This window comes from Eubalaena glacialis, chromosome 12 (assembly GCF_028564815.1).
Source record: "Eubalaena glacialis isolate mEubGla1 chromosome 12, mEubGla1.1.hap2.+ XY, whole genome shotgun sequence".
In the NCBI taxonomy this organism is placed as follows: Eukaryota; Metazoa; Chordata; class Mammalia; order Artiodactyla; family Balaenidae; genus Eubalaena; species Eubalaena glacialis.
The window spans coordinates 32,312,497-32,334,521 of record NC_083727.1 but is presented as its reverse complement, the minus strand read 5'-3'; the positions used below and the strand labels follow the sequence as shown (position 1 = coordinate 32,334,521).

At 40.3% G+C, this 22,025-nt stretch overlaps 1 protein-coding gene across 17 annotated transcripts in view; it reads right to left on the bottom strand.

The window, feature by feature from the left end:
• Positions 1 to 4,075: 4,075 nt before the first annotated feature.
• Positions 4,076 to 22,025, bottom strand: part of EPB41L2 (erythrocyte membrane protein band 4.1 like 2) — a 210,451-nt gene continuing 192,501 nt past the window's right edge. For 15 of the 17 annotated variants that reach the window (XM_061207155.1, XM_061207164.1, XM_061207166.1 and 12 more), the window contains one exon: positions 4,076 to 5,337. The gene's annotated coding sequence lies outside the window, so the exon portion shown is untranslated. Of the gene's footprint in view, positions 5,338 to 6,688; positions 6,741 to 11,319; positions 11,474 to 22,025 lie in introns of those variants that run through there. The other 2 variants (XR_009702871.1, XM_061207161.1) reach the window with 2 other exon arrangements.

Below are 22,025 nucleotides of genomic sequence, written 5' to 3'. Positions count from 1 at the left end.
TCTGCTTGAAGGCACTGTACTGGACTCGACTAGTCCCTCACAGAGCGCAGCCCATCAGCTGCCCGGTCACGTCTCTGCTCTCCACCTGCTCAAAGTCCAGGGTAAGAGTTCCTTCCAGTTTGGACTGCCTGCTTCCTTGTCATCGCTGCTGCCACCTAGACCAGGCTGGTGGGCTCCTTACCTTATCCTATACTCTGCTTCCTCCTGTGCTCCAAAGCCTTTCATCAGGGGCCAAAAATGTTCCTAAGTGGTTTCACCTCAACACTTCCTAACCTTATTTCTAATGTTCTAATATCTGAACGAACTCCCAATTCTGTTTCCCCAACATGAGACCTTCAATAAAATACTTTAATGGGTGTTGTAAGTTCTGTTAGATTGCCATTTATTCAATGAAAAAAAAAATTTTTTTTACAGCGCTAACCTAAAATTGTTAATAACCTCTCTCTCTCTCGTTAACTGTGTTGGTAATTTGGAAATTTGGCATTGGGACACTACAAGTCCATGACCGCTGCTTCACATTCTGAGCTTATACACGTTGATAAAACAGAAAACGGAGCAAGGAAGGGCACACATCATGTTCTCTGAAGTATTATTTACAACCCTTAAAAAAAAAAAAACTTCTAAGTAATCTGACCAGGTAACAGCCACCAGTATTTTCTAGATGTAATTTAGTAGCAACTGGAAAATTGAGAACAGATAAGCACGCTCACACACCAACAACAGCTTTTCCTTGAAATCTTAAGTTCTTTGGCAAAACTGTTATCTCAGAAATAAGAGTTCATAACGGTTAAACATTTTGGAAATCAATTTTCTGACTTGTTTATAAAAAGTTAGAATTTTCCAAACAAATGCTCTTGAGTCTTGCTTTCTGATTTTATAATTAGTGTGATAATCAGAAGAGGCCTCTGCGTTTATCAGAATTTACGCAAAGGCATTCACCCTGGCAGAACATAAACAGGAAATACGTATTCAAGAAATTTTATTTATAATTAACACCAGATTGAAATTCTTTCCATTAAAAAAATTTTCAAATCCATATTCCAAAACCTAGATTCTTAAAGAGCAGAGATTCCTAACCTTTATTTAGGTAATAAAGAAGACTTTTGAGAATTTAATTAAAGATAGGAATCTTTTTTTTTTTCTGTAGGAAACATGCATATACCCATGATTTTGTATATATTGTGGGAAAGCCTAGCCCCTCGAAGTCCATCAAAGAATCTGTGGTTAGGAAGCCTGCAGCCAGTCTTAGGAAAGGATTGTGCTGTCTTAACACTAGCCACCTTAGTTGCCATACAGCAGAGAATGAGTAGACCATAAGGGGTTCCTGACACTGCAGGGCTCACAAGGAAGTTGGGTCCACACAACTTCAAAGCCAAAACCTTCCCACAGGCTTCCCAAGTAACCTAGTTCCTAAGGGTACAAGAGTTCTACTCTGTAAAGTTCTCACAAGAACACAGCTCAGACTGGCAGTATCTCCCATAATTTGCCTTTGGTGGGTTAATTCATGCACAGTGCTGTTAGTATTCATAGCAATCGCTTTTTTGGAGGGCATTATTGTGCCAGGAGCTCCACTAGGCACTTTATACATTTTTACTTCATCTAACCATGAGAATACCCCTACACTGGGATGTATTACTACCCTCACTTTATAGATGTTTAAGTACCTTCACTGAAGTCACATGGTTCAGTTACTCTGAGTAGGGCAAACACCCATCTGTAGGAGTCTGAAGCCAGTTTGTTCTTTGTTTTTTTGACATCTTTATTGGAGTGTAATTGCTCTACAATGGTTAGTTTCTGCTGTGTAACAAAGTGAATCAGCTATACGTATACATATATCCCCATATCTCCTCCCTCTTGCATCTCCCTCCCACCCGCCCTATCCCACCCCTCTAGGTGGTCACGAAGAACTGAAGCCAGTATTTTTGAAGCAAAATATTTTATACAACTTGAAGTTACTATAAACCTAATTGGGCATCATTGACTATACAGAGGGTCAGTGTTTTTGACCCTGTGGCCAAGGGTCAGGAGTTTGACACCTCAGATTTGCCAGCCGACCGTGTTCTCTTCCGGGGCCAGCTCCGCATCGTGGCCTAATCCCAGCAAATACGTGAACAGGTGCACGTGCATGCAAGGATCCATGCAAGCCCTCGTAGACCCCGGTCCTATTCTCTAGTGCAAGTGCATTAAGACTCTGCTGGAAACTGACCAGAGCACCATACCCGGAAGAGCAATGTACTACCTCACAGTACATGGAGACAGGACCTTTTCTCAAAATCATGGGGCTTTATGGCATTTTTTAGTCTTTTACCATGGAATATTCTAACGGAATGATATAACGAACCCCCATTTACCGCCGCCTGGCTTCAGCAATCATCGACTCATGGCCAATCTTGTTTCACCTAAACCACGACTCACTCCTCCTTATCCTATTATTTTTAATTCTCAATTATATGATGTTCTCAGACACTATATAATTTTATCCATAAGTAAGGGGAAAACGTAATGAAGTCCATGCTGGGCAGTCGTTATGCTACAGTTTGCTTCATTGCCGGAGTCCTGGGGATGATCACTCCATGAACTGTGGCCTATGCAGTGAGGAATGCTATGTGCATCATAAAGGAAAACAGAAGCTACTCACAACAGTGAAATGCCCAAAATTCACCAACTCTATACATTTTTTTTTTTTAACCACCTCATTTTTTATCCTGCTGTGGCCTGTGGAAAATGCATTGCTCTGTTTCCTGTGTTCCACACAGGATCGCTGGAAGGTTTATGTGAAATACTCATAAAAACCCTATACAACTAAAAGGAATTATTGCTTATCACCCCCAAATTATATTGCTTTTGACTTAAGATAAACGATTAGTGCCTGCACGTCTCACGGCAGTGAATGCTGTTGACCTATTTTCTTATTCTGTCACTTGGGGTTTTGAACGCTCAGTTCACAGAATGAGATTATAACATCCTGAGAATTATTTTGCAAGAAATACAAAATACTAAAATAGACAGTCTTGCTGCCATAGTCACAGGTGGCATGATCAACACTGTTTTCAGCTGCTCTTCAGGTACCAAGACCCCACAGATACTTTAGATGTCTCTGGGACCCCAAACTCTGTCCTTGCCATCTCAGCTGATAAAACTGAGCCCGGCCTGAACAATGCATTTCCTCTTCCACTGGAGCTGCTATAGACATACTTACCTCCTATCACTTCCTTCCATGTGGAAGGATATGGTTCTCAAAAAACCCTGACAGATCAACCTCTGCTTTAAATACAAATGTTATACATACACACTTTCTGATGAAAATTATGTTTACAGAGTCACATTTGGTTCCATAATATTTCTAAGGCTTGGCTTGCTGAGATATGCTTCCCCAGAGAGGAACTGTTTTTGTAATAATTCTAGAGAAAGTGAGAAAGATCTTTCACAAGGTGAGAGATAATTCAGTGGGAACTGATCCCAAAGAAGACAGTCATGCAAATTATATTTAACATGCTCACTTTAAACAACTAGGGAAAGACATTCTACAGAACGTTTTAGATGGAATATACCACACCCTGTTGGTCATTTGTTATATAATGCTTTTAACGTTTGAAAGAAAATCCAGCACTTCATCTGATGTGTCTGGGCAAAAGCTTCACAAGGAACCATCCTGATGAGACACGGACGCAGCCCTCAGCAGAGCCCGTTCTGCCTGATGCACTAAGACCCACTGGACTGTTAAGCAAAACTGAAGCAGAGGACCAGGTTTCAGATGGTGCAGCTAAGGTATTTCCTGAAACAAAACAAAAAATACACAAAGAAAACAAGCAAAAATATGCCTTGGAGAACTTGTACAAGCTGGGGTGGATTATGTAACCAGGCAGAAGGAACTGGCATTCTAAACAGTAGATTTACAAACATTTGACATTGGTTTAGCCACTTGAAATTGGTGATGCTGGCAGCAGCATGAAATTATAAAAGATGTGAATAACAGATTTTAAAAATGCTACATCCCACAAAATACTAGAACTTCTGACTGACAGTATGACTCGAGCTTATCTTTTTAAACCTTCATAAAAAGAGAAGTGACAAGTTTAGAGAATAAACAAACTTTATTTTATAACAGTATTACAGAAAGCAAAATATCATTTAATACAACTTGAAGCTGCTAGGAATCTAATCTGGCATCATAACTATACATAGGGCCAAAGCAAAAGAAAGACTGTTCAATACAGTTAATAAGTCCCTATCAGGTCTCTGGTGTCAGCTTTAAATGGTGTAGCCTTCTTATAACCGTCAAAAAATCACCACGGCCCTAACTCCTCGCCCCGGCAACCTCACACCTGTGTGGATCATCACGCTATCTGAAAGAGATACACCTGCTCGATAACAAAAGGTCAGTTTTACGTGGAGACAAGGAGGTTTAATACAAAGCAAAGTGTTCTACACGAGTGTTCAAATAATGGAAAGTACTGAAATTTGGACATGTTAAGAAAGAAAGCACTAAGGTTTTTAAGCTGCCTGAATATTTTAGTAGGAGGGAAGATATCGCTTTCTCTCCCCTCCTATTTCTGGAATGCTGCCGAAGAGTCCGTGTCTGAGAAGCATCGGCACTGTGGTGCAACAGGGCCTCTAAACACAGTGCGTGGTCAGTGAACTTCATCATAATTCTCCAGTTTGGAGATTCCCGGACTTTCCGCTAAAAGTAAAAAGTCACGGTACTGGAAAGTCAAAAGGGTTCAATATCAAAAAATAGCCCCAATGAAATTCTCAAACATTAGAAAATTTTCATGATGTAAGAAACGCCTTTAATCTGCATTTTTTCTCATACAAGTATATTTACTGCAAACTGAGAACTCTGTAAATATTGACTTGTAAGAACTCAATGGGAAGCATCCGGAAGAAGGAAAGCCACTATCGGAATTAGTCACAGAGTCTCCTTTCCGCACAACAGCACCTGTTCCAGTGAACAGCACCTTACCAGCTGGGGCTGGCTTTGTTCACTATCATTTGCTCAAAATGAGTCACAGAAAGCAGGTAGTTGTACACAAAGTAAACAGGAAACAAAAAACGAAACTCTCTAACTAAAAAAAAAAAACAAAAAACAAAGAAAAGAAATAACCAAGAATATTTAGAAGTGGTTATAAAACAAAATAATATATTAAAATGCGGGGGAACGGTATAGACCAGAGCTGTTAAGGTAAGGTTTGGTGTTGGCATTTTAATTCTTCAGGCTTCTGGCCATTGTTACCAGTCGTAGTATAAATTCGCTGGAGCAGTGGTGTGGCATTAAGACTTGGAATGGTCAAAATTTTTCAGGTTCACAAAGTTGAATGTTGTCTATAAAATGAATTTCTAGGAGGAAAAAAAAGAGACAAGGCTTAAATATTCCAAAGACAGGCTTGGGAAAAAAATGTAAGTAAGATTCACCAAATTCCAAATCAAGTAATCAACCGTTCCCATCTGCCTGTTTCTACAGTAAACAGTATTTTACCAGAAGACAAGCATGAGAGCCTGATCTACCCCTGAGGGCCTTAAAATACCTGAAGGATTGACTAGCACACGAGAAGCAACTGGCAAATAAGAATCTGACCAAAAAGTTAACTATAAAACAGAGATAATTCATATAATAAAAATCTAAAAAACAGAGAAACCAATGTAGGTTTTAAAGTTAGATTCAAAGAAGAAGAAAAAGTAATTCTGACTTCACTGAAATGAATAAAAGGTGTCTCAGGTTGGGAGAACAGAATGAGGAAAGATGCAAGGAAGTGAGAAAGTGCCTGATAGGTAAGATGAGTATACAGATGTATGGGGTGGAGGACAGGAATAAATGGGGTGGGGTGGGGTGGAGGGGATAGGACAGTAGAGAAATGGAAGTTATGGAAGCTAAGGATTGGTATGGTGAGTAATAGAAGGCAAGAAAAAAATACTGGGCCTACTTTTTTAGTAACAGGCTGAGAAGTACGAGCTTGATCTAACAGACAAAAAATAATGAATTCAGAAAGAGCATTCAGACAAAAAACAAAACAGCCAACTGTCCATCTACTGCAATGACCTCAGTACAAGAGGCAGGAGACAGGTCAGGAAACCAGGAGCGGCCAGTTCACAGAAGGCATGACAAGCCCAGGAGAGGAAGAGCTTGGATTTGACTGGAAGTACCAGAGGAGACTGTCAGGTTTAGAGTCTGGGACCTCAAAAATAGAAGGAGAATGATAGGCCTAGAGCCCGGGTGTGGTCTTAGCACTAGGGATGTAGATCTGCAAGTCGGCACCAAGGGATACGTGAAACCAACAGATGGAACTAGTCTCACGTGAGTATAAGTCTTGAGGAAGCCCACCACCAAAAGTAGGTAGAGAGGAGAGAGGACTAAAATAAAAGTGGACAGGGAGGCAGATAAAAAATAAGGTTGATGCATTGTCCCTGCAAGAGAAAAGTTTTAATGAAGGCAATTGTTTCACTTTCTATTGCAGTTTGGGTGAAATTTTTGGCAAATGGTAGGTGATTAGAGAAGTCAGCAGAGAGCAGCAACTAATGTCCTTTCCAAGAGGCACTGGTCCAAAGTCAATTAGATTGTACATTCTTTTGGTTAGATAAAATTGTCTTGTTTTAATGAAAAAATTCCCCACCAATCAGATTTATCACAGATATTAGGATAGCCTTTTGATTATTCAGGACTGATTGGCTAATCAAATTCATTGTTTCCCACCTTATTGTCTGCTTTAGGCTATTTCATTACTCAGTAGGACTTGTGCTTGATTCTAGGCAGGGAAAAAAAAACAAAAAAATCAATGGAGAAACGCAGTCTTCTTTTTTTAGGTTAGTAATCATGAACAGAAATGTGGGGGGCAGTAAGGCGATCAGCTACAACTACCAATCAAACTGTATTAGGAAGCTGTGTGGCCTTCAGTTGTGCTGTTTGTCTATTCTTGTTTTTTGAGAGTTGGTAATCGTTTTCTTCGCTTAATGAATATGTATCATTTGTTGAACACAACTGCCACTCTGCCTGGCTTGTGTTATGGAAAATGACCCCCTGACTTTACCACTACCTGGAAATCTACAGAAAGAACAGGGTTTAGGACTCCATTCTCCATTTCCTTTACACTCCAGGACACCTTATTTCACTGAATCTGTTTTCACCAAAAATTAAAATTTTAATTTGTAAAAGAGGCTAAAATTAAATTTGTTTCAGTCATTAGCAGACAAATAAGAATCTAGGAATATGCAGGAACTGAATCAAAGAGATCTTGGTTTCAAAGAGCTTCAACAATTCTTGAAATATATGTAGAGAAAAAGAGTTACCCATGTAAATTCAAATATCATTTACTTTCATTTATTCGCAATCAAACCATTAGAAAGTAAAATAAATCAATTTTTTTCTCGTAATACGTATTGCAAATGACAGCCTTAACGTGCTCTTAGGATTCCAAACAACATCAAGAATCAAAGAAAATTATATTTATTGTAATTTTAATGTTCAATGCATTTTTTCTCATTGTTTAAAAAACTATAAATCGAGTAACTCTGAGTTAATTAGATATTCAATGTGTCAGAACACCCCAGTTCCTTACTGTTCTGGATGAATAGGGAGTAATTTATTGTATGAAGGGTTTTATTTACACATGCACCTATCTTTTCTGACTGCGTCCTGCACTTAAACACATAGAGAAATGTATTCCCAAGTACTAAACATCCAGCTTTTGAGCTGGGAAGGAGAAAAGGTTGGAATCACCAATGCCATTAATACACAAGCATCCGACATTTAAAATTTTTGTCCTTTTAGCATGTATCTGTGAAGGAAAAAAAATAAAACTTAATATTTGGTCATTTTAAACAAACTACATTTTGGGTCTAAATAATTTATCACATATCCCATTCAATCTGAAACTAGGCACTGGTTCTTCATGTAAGACCTGTACAAGTTTTAAGAGCTTTTTTTTTTTAGTTTGAATTCTACCTCTTATACACAGATTTCCGGATTCTTTGTCAATGCAAATTGACAGATATTAATTATTATTATTGGCATTAATTCAACCTACTTTCACTTTTGACAGTGTCATCATTCACCTCGAGTTTGGATATGGTTATAGCTGCTAAGTATGAGTTATACTTTATGTTATCAGAATTTTGGTCAAGTAAACAAAAACAAAAACCCAAACCACTATTTCCTTGCTTCAGTTTCCCACCCCCAGACTATACAATGTCACTGAACATTTCTAACTACTAAAATCACGTTCCTTAGCTTGTGTCCCCCTCTTTTGGCCAATGTGAGAACAGGTCAATGTAGCTGTTTCATCTAATCACAGGTCTAATTCTATGTCTAAATTTTTCAAGGATACATGCTGGTTGCCTACTTTGCCTTAAGTCTTTACAGAGTGTCCAGTGCAGTCTTCAATTTATCTTTCTCTGTGTGCCTGATGAGCCGTGGGCAATCAGTCAAGCTCCAGCACAGTTCTATTAAGTCATCTGAAAAGCACAACCTCGGAGTTTCCAGAGACAGAGGCTCACATGGTCTCAATCTGGAGACTGTGCTCTACTCCAGAAACTGATTCGGTGAACAGCAAATGTGCACTTAAAAAAAAATCATCCTGGGCTTCCCTGGTGGCGCAGTGCTTGAGAATCTGCCTGCTAATGCAGGGGACACGGGTTTGAGCCCTGGTCTAGGGAAGATCCCACATGCCGCGGAGCAACTGGCCCGTGAGCCACAACTACTGAGCCTGCGCGTCTGGAGCCTGTGCTCCGCAACGAGAGAGGCCGCGATAGTGAGAGGCCCGCGCATCGCGATGCAGAGTGGCCCCCGCTTGCCGCAACTAGAGAAAGCCCTCGCACAGAAACGAAGACCCAACACGGCCAAAAATAAATAATAAATAAATAATAAATAAATTTAAAAAAAAAATCATCCTAATGACAAGTGGTAAAGCGCTCATCCAGAGGGGAGTCTCAATAAAAATGCAAAGCTGTGGCTTTTATCTGAAATAATTAAAATAATGAAGAAAACATAACCTTTCAGATTAATGAAGATTCAATTACCACAGGGCAGTAATATAGCCTGAGATTTTGAAAACATGAGTAAATTATTTATGTAAGGCACAATGCAACTATTTCCTAAATAAACATGAGGTCCGTGTACTCAGGTGTGAAATTCGGCTTTAAATATGATAGTTTATGGATTTCAGTTATTTCTAAACTTTCATTTTATTCTTCCTTGGCTCTCAATTTGCATATTTAATTTTAAAACAGAATTTTCATTGTAAGAATATAAAATCCTAGAGCCAAAAATGCAAGTATGATAAATTTCTATGTGGTTAGACCAAGAAATAGTCAATTCTTACAATGTTTGTATTACCACTATAATTTAGACCCACCAGTTCTCAAATTGTGGTCTGCAGACCTTGGGGGTCACCATGGCTCTTGCAGGGGGTTATAAAGTCAAAACTATTTCATAATCATCCTAAGACACTATCTGCCCTTGTCAGGTGTGGACATTTTCACTGATGATGCGGAAACAACGGTGAGTAAACCTGTTGGCATCTTAGCACAGGTCAAGGCAGTGACACCAAACTGTACCCGAAGTCACTGCATTCTTTACCACCATGTACTCACAGTGAAATAAAAAGCAAGCAAGCAAGCAAGCCAGTTTCACTTAAGGATGTCCTGGATGAAACAGAAAAAAATATTAATTTTCTTACATCTCTACCCTGGAGTACATCTTTTTAATATTCTGTGTGATGAAATGGAAAGTACGCATAACACAGTCCTGCTGCATACAGAGAAGTACAGTAGATGTCTAGGAGGAAAGTGAATTTGTATGAATGTTTGAATTGTGAGTTGAAGCTGCTGTTTTCATTAAAACACTTTCTTTACTTGAGAGAATTACTGACGAACTACGTTGCTCAATTGGATACTTGGCAGGCATTTTCTTGAAAATGAGATAAGCCTGTCACTGCAAGGCAAACAATTGACAGAACTTGTTGCCAGTGATAAAATTCAAGCTTTCGTGTGAAAATTATAACTCTTGGAAACTGTATTTTGGCCACCTTGAGCTTGATAGCTTCCCAATATTTAGAGACTCTTCTCGTGGGATCAGTGGCAACCACAGATCTTTTTACTGTCTTCGTCATTTCGCCTTTTCCAGGATGGCATATAGTGAGAATCATACAGTACATGATACCTTTTCAGACAGGCTTCTTTCACTAGGTGATGATTTTTAACTGAATAAATATCTTGAAAACTATTTGATTTATAATATAAATAGATCAAATTTCAATTAATAAAATTCACATAAACAAAAAACTCTTTGGGCTCTTCAATAAGTTTTAAGTGTTCCTGAGACCATTAAGCTGGAGAACTGCTTCTATGGAATCTGCTCCCTAACCTACTGGTGTTTTCCTGCTCTCACAGATATTTGTGTGGCTTCTGAATACAGAAGGAAAAACGAAATCTAGTGTTTTTTCCTTCTCGGTCAAATGGCACTCAATATCTCTTCTACAAATAATTCAGCAAAATGGTTTTGTTTCCCTTGGTTTGCCTGAATATATTAATGTTCTTTGGGGGGTTGCTCTTTTCTTAGGAGGCTCTCATGTGGGCCCTTTGGGGCTCACGTCTCAGATTTAGGTCTTTCAGGACAAGCTTGGCCCCCTGATCTCTGTCCCCTCTGAGTGCCAGATATATTGTGCTTGTTAACATACATGGCAACACAATTTCACTTCAAAGACAAGAATTCAGTTCAAAGTTTGCTAGCACCACAAGTCAATTAAGTATTTTTGCTTCCAGGAGAGTCAATTTTGAGATGTTTTCCCTGAATTTCCATTTGTTCAAAAACAAAACAAAACAAAAGGTTTGTCACGGTTCTGAAGAACCTAGGGGCAGGACAGGAATAAAGACGCAGACGTACAGAATGGACTTGAGGACATGGGTGGGGGATGGGTTAGCTGGGACGAAGTGAGAGAGCGGCATGGACATATATACACTACCAAATGTAAAATAGATAGCTAGTGGGAAGCAACCGCATAGCACAGGGAGATCAGCTCGGTGCTTTGTGACCACCTAGAGGTAGAGGGGTGGGAAAGGGAGGGAGGGAGGAAGATGCAAGAGGGAAGAGATATGGGGGTATATGTATATGTATAGCTGATTCACTTCGTTATACAGCAGAAACTAACACACCATTGGAAAGCAATTATACTCCAATAAAGATGTTTCTTAAAAAAAAAAAAAGGCTTGTCTCTGCCTCTCTTAGCTGCAGTTGTTTCCCCTCCAGAGGGCGTTTTAGGAAGAGCATCTCCTTTTCCTCCCACCCTGTAATCATCAAAGCTCTTTCAGTTTTTAAGCCAGTCATGCTCCCTTACCTCTGAGGAAAGGGTGAGGTGTCAGGGATCTCAGCAGGCCAATTAAACGGGTCTTCCTTAAAGCTAACAGTCATCTTTGTGTTAGAGCCTTGATGCACATTCCAGTCACCCACCTAAAGAATTACTACACACCGCAATTTCGGAATAGCCTGTCAAATGAAAGCATCATCAATTTTGCCTCATTTTTAAACATGATTATTTTATAAAATAATGGTTTTATTGTTCATTTAGCTACATATCGTAGCTGCAACCTCAAAGACATTCTGTCCAAAATAAATTTTTCTAAAATGAAGTGTGTTTCAACTACATTGGTGGGAGTTTGTTACTTGAAAGATTCCCATCATGAATCCCTCAGCAAAGCAATATGCAGTGTGGATTCAGACTGACGGACGGTCAGCTCTGGCTCTGCTACTCACCGACTGTGTGACTGGGGGAAGGACTTAACCTCTCCAGGCCTCGGTGTCGTCATCTACATCCTAAGTGACTGTAAGAACTAACTGAAATAAGTGGCAAAGTTCTCCAACAAAGCTCAGCACAGAGTAGGCACTCATTAAATGTGAGCTAATACTATTATTATGGATTTTCACATATGATATTTCATTCCTGGTTTTACTTCCAAACCCAATTCAATTCTACTCTTAAAGACAGAGATGTCCAGTTCGGTTTCCCCATTAATAATTGCTTGAACCAGTATAATGGTTTCTTTACAGGGTACTTCATCCAATCTAGCATCCTTTCAATCAATCCTGCACGCCACTGATAAATTAATCTTACTGAAGGATGGTGCTGAAAATGCTCTTCCCCTACGCAGATGACCTACAGAGCAAAGCCTAAACTAAGGAACTAACACGGAGTGTAATTCCCTTTGCAATTCGCCTTTGACAAATCTTTCCAGCCCCTGCTGGAATTCAACACACAGACACAACGTAGGATTTGCTTCTCCTGATGTCCAGCCCGTGGTTTTCCTACGCGCTCTCTCCTCTCTGCCCCTCTCCGTATGTTCAAATCCTCCCCGCACTCCGCACACAGGAGCTTTCTGCTCCTTTTCGGGGAAGTCTTCCCTGATCTGCCAATCAGAAACAGTTTCTCCTGTTGATTTTCACAGCCCTTTAGCTAGGCTTCTATCTATCTATCTATCTATCTATCTATCTATCTATCTATCTATCTATCTATCTATCATCCATCCATCCATCCATCCATCCATCCATCTATCTATCGCCGTGTTGGGTCTTCATTGCCGTGCGTGGGCTTTCTCTAGTTGCAGCGAGAGGGGGTTACTCTCCGTTGTGGTGCACGGGCTTCTCACTGAGGTGGCTTCTCTTGTTGCAGAGCATGGGCTCTAGGCGCGCGGGCTTCAGGGAGCAGGCTCAGTAGTTGTGGTGCACAAGCTTAGTTGCTCCGTGGCATGTGGGATCTTCCCGGACCAGGGCTCGAACCTGTGTCCCCTGCACTGGCAGGCGGATTCTTAACCACTGCGCCACCAGGGAAGTCCTAGGCTTCTCTGTAAACACTATTTTTTACCCTATATGTTATTTGTGCACTTGTTCCTATGCATTTACCTTTCTCACAACTACCATAGTCCCTTGAACGCACTATGTTCCCAATATACATTAATGAATCCATGAATGAAGTAATAGGGACTAATCTGCAAGGCAAGGCCAGGCTGAAAAGCAAGGGCTTGGGAGGGGAAAAATAAACAGAACTGTATTCTAGCAACAAAGCACTACTGCCTGTCCTCACCATTAGTTTCATCTGCTCATTTAAGTGGAAAAAATTTCAGGTTCATTTTTCTGTTCTCTTTTGTTGAATAACTATAACTACTTCTGTGATATCCCAGGAGGACTCTTAGTTCTTTAAAAAACCGGTTTTCCCGAATCTCCCAAATCTGAAGCTTTGACAAAGATTTCTAAGAGTAGTTAGTATTTGGCCCTAAAGCTAGAGGAAGGTCTTCTCGTTCACTCTGCTGAGTTCAAATCTTGTGAGAACTTGATATGAAAGCATTCCACAAAATCTTAAAGCTTCTTTTAAATAACAAACGGACTACAGTAAGGGCACACTCGGTATACTTTATTCTAGCTAAGCTTTTGTCAATCTTAGGTTCATGAGTAGAGATGAGAAAAATTTCTCTGTAGCATCAAATAAAAGTTGTGCTTTAAAAAAACAGTAACAAAACCCTTATCTTTTAGAAAAACGTCTTTGAACTATATATGAATAGAACTCACTTAGTGTTCGTTTCGTATTTTCATTAAATAGGAAGGTTAGTGGGAATCAAAACAATTCATCTCCAGACCCAACTCTGTCACTTATTAGTTAACATTTTTTTCTTACCTCTTCAGCATCCAGTATGTTATTTTATACTTACAGGACATCTCAATTTGGAATAGCATTTCAATGCTCAAGAGCCACAGGTGAGTACTGGCTACCATGCTGAACAGAACAAGACTAGATTCTCACTTGCTCTAATACTAACTATTTTGATGCATGAGAGTTAAATAAACGTAGGGCCAACATGTCCTGGGAATATAATCTTCATGAGCACAGGAGTATCTTTAAAACACACACACATACACACAGACTTATTAATTCGTTCCCCCAGCAAAATTCTGTCCTAACCTACCCACAAGTTTACCTTAAAATTTAAAATTACTATTTAAAAACTAGTATCTGGGATATCTAACATTGGAAAAGTTCTTGAAACAAATGAAACTATACTCAGCTCTACACATGGATGGTATTTTACGGTTCTTATAGGGAAGGGACCTATGGCAAATCTCTAGGATTCTATTTCCTCATAAAAAAGGGGGGGGGGGAGAGAAGAAGATGGTCTACATGCAGTTTTAAATTAAATATTCTTTTAATTCCCATACTCTTAAATACGCCCTGCACTAGCGTACAATAAAGTCATAACCACCACCTCCACACTCCTCAGAGGCTGGCTGGGTAACATGTAAGTAGGGAGACGGGGTACTGGGACCTCAACATGAAGAGATGGGAAGGAAGAGACACTGGGGACTTGGAGAGCCCCTCCTTCTCCTAAAGTGGCTGCGCCTACTGAGCCATTGCAGCCTTGAGAGAAAGCAGGCTCGGTGTTAGAGCTTCTGATGTTTCTCGAATTGCTAGATATCTTCCCATTTTAAGCATTAATAATTAACTCAAATTCTGTGACATACTGTTTGGGCTGAAAAACAAACCAAAACTCTGGATACGGCCTGCCTGTCTCCCGTTTGTCAATTTTGTCTTGCTCTCTCCCCTTCTTTTTGGTGCCACTTTAAATTCCCAAAAATAATGAAAAACTGGAGAAAACATCCAGCATTTGTGACTAAGAGATTAATAACCTTAACTCTGTAAAAGATAAAAGATGATAAACACCTGAATAGATAAGTGGACAAAGGACACAAACTGGCAATTCAAAGAAATGCAAATTGTGTTTGTGTGCACCTATATTTATATGTGTGTGCATATGTGTACTGTGACCTCCCTAGCAATGAACAACAGTAACAATTAAAAAATGCTCTTTCCTCACAATTTAAAAAAAGGGGGGGAGGGGACAAATGCTCTTTCCTCACCAGGTTGGCAAAGACTTTTCAAATGTCGTGTAATCTTTAGTGTTGGCAAGGATGCGGGAAAACGGGGATATTCTTAAACTGCTAGTGGGCGTCTAATTTTGTAGCACCTCTAAGGAGGGCAGGTGGGCAATATGTCAAAAAGAAACCTTTAGCACACCAACTTTAATTTTTAAAAATATCTGTCCTAGAGAAACAATGAAGTTAATGCCCCCCAAATATACACACAAGTATAATCTTTGCAGCTGTGAATTTACTTGTGAAAACTGAGGAATAGCCTAAATGCCCATTAACAGGGGTCAAGTAAACCATCCTGCATCTATTCGATGGCTGTTGGAAAATGATGAGATAATGATGGGCAAACTTATCTACAATGTACTGTGAAGTGGAGGAAAAAGCCGGATATGTGATAGAATCAACAGGATCAGCCTATATAAATAGAGGTGTGAGAACACATGTGAGTGCATCTGAGTATGTGTTCACAAGTATATACACTATGAAAGGGATTATCTGTCTCTAGGAGCAGAGCAATTATGGGTCACTTACATTTTCTACCATCTTTCCCTTTCAAAAATTTATGACCGCCTCTGCTTTTTTGTTGCCAGAAAAAATACATATAGTTTCATTTGTAAAAACAACAGTCCATAATGATTCTGTCCAAGAGCAAACTCCGGGGAATCAGTGACTCCCAGGTGCTAATGAATGCACAATGGCAGGGGCATCCAGCGCCTCTTCTGTTGGGTAGTTCAAATATATTGTGACTCACTGATAGCACCTGCCAGATTTATAAATGTTGAACAGAGTATTCCCCAGCATTCCAGAGTGAAAACTGGCAGTGCCTAAAACTCACTAAATCCAAAATGGCTTTTCATTTCTACGTAGAAGTCTTCATTTTAGGTTTGATTAACTTATATCGAAAACTCAGCTGTAATAAAATGCTAATTTCTGGTACAAGAGTAGTACAACTAGGCAAACAGAATAAAATAAAAATGCAGCACAACTGAAACCGATATGCCTGAAACATCCCTGAATTGAAAATCGTCATCTGGAAGCCAATAGGCTGGTGCTTTTCTTTCAAGGACAGGGAGACGCTCGCATGTAAATGAGTAGCTCGTGATCGGCTAGAGCTCCATTCAGCCAACACCGTTCTTCTCTCCTGTCAAGGTAGTTAGATAGCTAATGCTAATTTCCTGTTGTTTTTGCGAGTTCATTTTGAAACCGTGAACATCACCCTGACTTTGAAATGTTGGCTGGAACACAATATTATCTTGTTTAGAAACTGGTGTTCATAGACGCAGGCCAGCACGGAGAGCAACACCACTCACTGAGAGTTATTTATTGTGGGCTGGGGACTGGAGCTCAGGGTCCACCTAACAGTCTCAAAGGAATGATGGATGTACCGGGTTTTTAGTAATCACTGCACTAGTTCCAGTGGCTCCGTCAGACCAATGCTCTGTCTTCTCAGATGAAGGCAGGCAAGGTGGATGGAAAGCAAAAGGCCAATTACTGAGTTTTCCTGCTTCTCGAAAGCACTCTGTGTAAATCCTATTTCCTCAACCTGTTACAGGCTCCATCTCCACTATCTGACTGAAGGAGCTCTGACAAAGCTCCCAGATAGATTCCGTAGCAACAATTCCAAAGGACACAGGCACCTGATTTCTTTGCCATGTTTAATGCTGATTATGCTGTCCTTCTTGGAGCTAGCTTCTCTTGCAGCCTTCGTGGCCCCCTTATCTCCCTGTTTTCTATCTTCTTGCCCTTCTCACTCCTTCTCCTGTAACTCCTCTGTTCCCCAGGCCCCAACTCTCTGAACTGGCCCTGCATAACATCATTCAAACCAAAGGCTTCATCAGTGGATGACACGTTCAGATATGTCTACCTCCTGCTCCGAAGCCTGCCGTGCTCTCTTTCTCTCTTCCTCTCTCTCTCTCTCTCAAAGCTCTTGGCTACTTCCTGGACCTCTTCATGAAGACATTTCACATGCATCGCAAGCTCAACATCTCTGGGGTAGAAGTTTTTATTTGATTTTTAAGAGCAAAAAGGGTTCATGGCTGGCCTTCTACGCTACAAAAAGTTCTTACAACATGCCTTATTAACAAACCCTCTGTAGATTCTATTATCACCTCCAGTTTACAGATGGCAGAACTGAAGCATAGAGAAATGAAATAACCGGCACACATCACACAACTATGAAGTAGATTTGAACCAAGCAAATCTGCTGTTACACTTCCTCTTAACACTCAGACTATCTGGTAAATTTCCAATTAACCATGTCGTGTGTGTGTGTGTGTGTGTGTGTGTGTGTGTGTGTGTAAGACAGAGCCTTATACATTCACTTCCAAGCTTCCACTATAATTCCCATGACAGTTGGTCTCTCCTATAGTACCAGAGAACAAAAAATACATCTTTGCTTTAAGATAGCTAAACTGAAAGGACTGGCCACATTGCACATGACTTGTGAAAAATGAAATTCATGTGTTCCATGATTGAAATTACAGGTATCATCGACCCGTTTGTTCAAGCCAGAAACCTGGGCGTTATCTGGCATTTTTCCCCGCTACTCCATCCTCCCAACTCACTAACTTCCATATCCTCATGCAAACAGTCAACAAGTCACAAACCTTTATCTCCTCACCACCTCTCAAATACAAAGGAGTACCCCACAGCCTTTCAGGATAAACTTCAGCCTCCTGCTTGGCTTCTAAGACTCTTTGCGATCGGGCCTCTGCCCCTCTGCGCCCTCATCTCCCATGACTCTGCTACAAGTGCCCTGCGGGGCAGCTGCACCTGATTTTGCCCCGTTCCTGGAGTGTCTGGTCCACAGTACCAGATCCTGCCTGAATTGCCCCCTTTCCACGCCATCCTTCACTGGGCTAACTCCAACTCGCCGTGAAGCTCCAGTGAGAAGCCATCTCTGATGCCCCATCCTGATTCAGAGATCTCGCCTTTTTGTTCCCACGAAACTCAGTCCAGAACCTATGATAAAACGTGAGACTCTATGCTGCTACCACTGCTTTACTGTCTGTGAGTACAGACCTTGATTTGAAATCTCAATGGTAAAACAGTAGATGATACCTAATGAGACTTCCATAACATCTGTATAATGAACAATAACGACAAAAAAGAATAAAATGAGCGAATGGATGAGAGGCTGCTCCTCCATCATGTTATCCTTTGGCCGCTCACTGCTTTCCGATGAAAAGGAGGCGTCGTTCACTTTTTCATGCAACGTCAATGATTACTCCAAGAGTCTGAGAGGCTCGTCTGAAGTCTGCGTTCACAGAGCTTACGGCACCAGCCGAAGCAGGGTCGCGCGTTCCCCCTCCTGGGGCTCATTCTTTCTCAGGCCGCACAGACCACCCCACCAAGCCTGGGCTCTTCTCCCTCATCAGGACCAGCGGGGACACCATTCTAGTGATGACAAGGTCAGTAACATTTTGTGTCCATTTAAGGGCTCATAAATATGCATTTAGGATGAAATAGCAGGAGGGAGTAGTCCTTAAGAGGAAATAAAAACGATACAAAGATCAATGGAAGTGCTCCTCTAAGCGTTTTCTTGTTCGTGGAGCTGCACTTCGCTCCTCTGCCTCACCGCTGGCCACCGCCCAGCCTGGGGAAGCAGACCGGGAGTTCAGTCCTCGGCACATTGTTGTTCTTTGACCGTCTTTCTGTTTCCCCACCTGCCACGCTCAATGCTTGATCAAGAGGTCAGAGCTACTCCAAAGGAAGAGGTCAGGTCAGACCAGGAGGAGAGCTTTTCACGCCTGAAAAGGGAGACGGGACCGATACATCACAAATAGTTCTTTCTTCTTCTTTTCTGATGTTGGGATACCGTCCTGGTCCTGCTCTTTGCCTTGACCCGCTGCTGCCTCTGTGGGATTCTGGCAGGGCAGCCAGAGGGTAGCTGAAACAGTGGAAACACATTCTTCCCAGCCCTGACAGGCATCAGCAAAGGAAATTTTTCAAGAACAAGTGCGGCCAGTCAGGAGTGGAGATGCTAAAATGACTGTGAGACACTGAGGTAGCTCCCATTCGTCCTTCAGATTTCAACTCAAGTTCTGTTTCTCAAGTAACAGGTTAAATTGATAATAGTTCAAGCCCCCTATTTTGTTCTCTCATCTCACATTATTTCCTTCAGAGCATTTATCAGATATGCAATTACATTCTGTTTATTTGTTAATATTGACACCTCCCCTCCTGGAGTGGATCCTTCCTGAGGAAGGGCACCAGGACTGTGTTGTCTACCAATGTGACAATCCGAAGCCTCACTGCCTAAGCTAGCCTGGCATATTTTGGCGCTTGCTAAATATTTTTCAATGAATAAATGAATCTTTCCAAATTTATCTAGTGTGCTCACCTTACATGTGAATTTACACTTTAACCTCCTAAATTTGTGTAACAAGGTTGCTTATAAAAGATGGCCTCCAAGACAGGCAAACTTCAAAGGCTGTGTGTGTGTGTTTGTGTGTCTCCACTGAACAAATGAATATAAGGTGTTAAGAATAAATGATATAACTATTTTAAAGCTTATTAAAATACCACAAATGAAGGTGAAGTGCTGGTAATGCTAGTGGTCACTAATTTTTGTCTCATATTCCTGATTAAGTAACTGATTCATAGAATTTAGAGGAGAAATACGCATTATTTTTACATTTGTACAACACTCAATTTTCCCATTCATCATCATATTATATATAAGTAGAAAAGGTAGATTGTACCAGCCCCACTGACTTGCCCAACGTCCCATAGTTTGAGATCTGGCAAGATTAAAACACAGCACTTGATCTTCTGACTCCTAGCTAAGAATGTTCTCAGACTTGCATGTAACATAGCACATTTATTCAGGTAAAACAGATACTGTGCTTGCGCTAAAACTTTAAATGATTTCTGCTCGTAGGCCCTTTATACACCCTGTGTTGAAAACATCACCTAAAACATAACGAGTAAGGTTGCTAGATATAAGAGCAATATTGGAAAGTTAGTTGTATCTCCCTATGCCAGCAACAGCGTCTGGGTAAAAAAATTACACAATTTTATTGAAAGACATTAAAGAAGATCTATATAAATGGAAAGATGTTAATATTTGTGGAAAAGAAGACAATATCATAAAGATGTAATTCTCAGTACACTGAGCTACAGAGCAGATGCAATTCCAATCAAAATACCATAGAATATCTTAGACCCTAACACTCTGATTCTGAAATTTATATGTAACAGAAGGAGCCCAGAACAGCCAAGACATTCTTGAAGAGAAAGAACTGGGGAGTGTTGTCCTCCTAGATACCAATTCTCATTTTAAAGCTACATGGCATTGGAGCAGGGACAGACACACAGACTGATAGAAATGAATGTGCTCAGAAACACACCCACGCATGTAAGAAACTTGGTATCTGACCCGCAGACTAGATGGGGCAAGGACGGGCTCTTCAATAAACAGGGCTGGAACGCTGGCTACTTATACGGGAAACAAACAAATCACTGTTTCTAATCACACAGAAAAAATTTCTGATAGATTAAGGATTGATCCATGAAAGGCAACATTAAAATTTCCGGATTGAAAATATCTTTAACACCTCAGGATATGGAAAAAGCATAAGCCATAAAGGAAAGCTTGATAACTCAACTATATTAACATATTAAATACTACATTCAATATATTAATATATTGCCCTATATTAATAATAAAAGACAAACCACAAACAAAGATATCTGCAACACATAAAATTGACAAAGGATTAGTATCCAGAATCTATCAAGGATCTGTATGACCAAGAAAGTTATATGGCAGTAAGTTATATGTCGTATGTCTTAAGTTGTACGCCATTTCATATCTATCAGATTGGCAAACGTCAGTAAGTCAGAGGGGAGGCTGTGCACTGGTAGGACCCCTCACGCCCTATGACGGGAGAGCACTTGGCCTTGCCACGAGGAGGAAGATGGGTTCTGTGACCAGCCACTCCAGCGGGGATCTATCTATCAACTGACCAATGTACAGATCATTTTAAAAACAAAAATGCAATATTAAGTATATGCGCTGTGTGATAAAACCTGCTTTTTAAAACCCTAATACGTACATGATCAGGAACACTTACTCATTTTTTAAGAATTCTTTAATACAACTTTTAAAGGCTATATGTATTGCGCCATCACATGGAAGCAGCATAATGTATAACCACTCCCTACTGCTGGCCATTTAGATTGTTTCAAATTTCTTGCTAGTATATATAAACATGTGATACTCTTGTAGGTAAATCTTTGTATCCATCTCTGATTATTTAAGATAAATTTCTCACAGCAGTTTAAACGGTAAGCATGTCTGACATGGGTTTTGGCCAAATTGCCCTCCAGGAAATATTACTAATTGATACAGCAGCATAAGTATATTCCCCGCCCCCCCACCTCCCTGACCCTGGCTAAAAGCATAAACTTTGCCAGATTCAGAAGTGAATTTTTCATTTGTATTGATGTAAACAATACTGAGGCTGAACACTTTTTGCTCATTATTTACTTAGTTTCTACATGGTTTACTTGCTTAATCCTCTACTCATTTTTCTACTTAAGTGTTTACATTTTTTGATGACACATAAGAGCTGCTTAATATATTCAGGATATTAATCCTGTCTCTGCCAGGTATGTTGAACTTTATCACTTACCTTTTACTTTTGTTTTTGTTGGTTTGGCTCAAATTTTTACCTCTTTATACAGTCAAAGCAATCTTTTCCTTTATGGTTCCTTCTCTGATATAGAGTTCTTAATGTCTCCATTTAAAAGATTAACTCATCTCCCCTTTGGGCCTCTACGACAAAAATCCCTCATCTAAACGAAAGCAATAGCACCTTCCTAACAGGCTCTTTGTGAACGTTGAGATAACTTATATTCATGTGCTTTACAAATAGTAAAGTAACATATAAATGTTGATTATTAGCGGCTCTCAATACATGGCAGTTATTAACACCACATGATGCCTGTTGGTCCAGAGTTTATAATTAACTATATGCAGGTCACCTGAGCAGATGTACTCAGAGCTGATAAAGTCTGAAAGATCAGATGAACTGTAGGAGACAGGCACCGTGATGCAGACGTGCCTTTCACATCGCTCGGCAGGTTCAGGAATACAGAACAGTCATGAGAAAGGCCC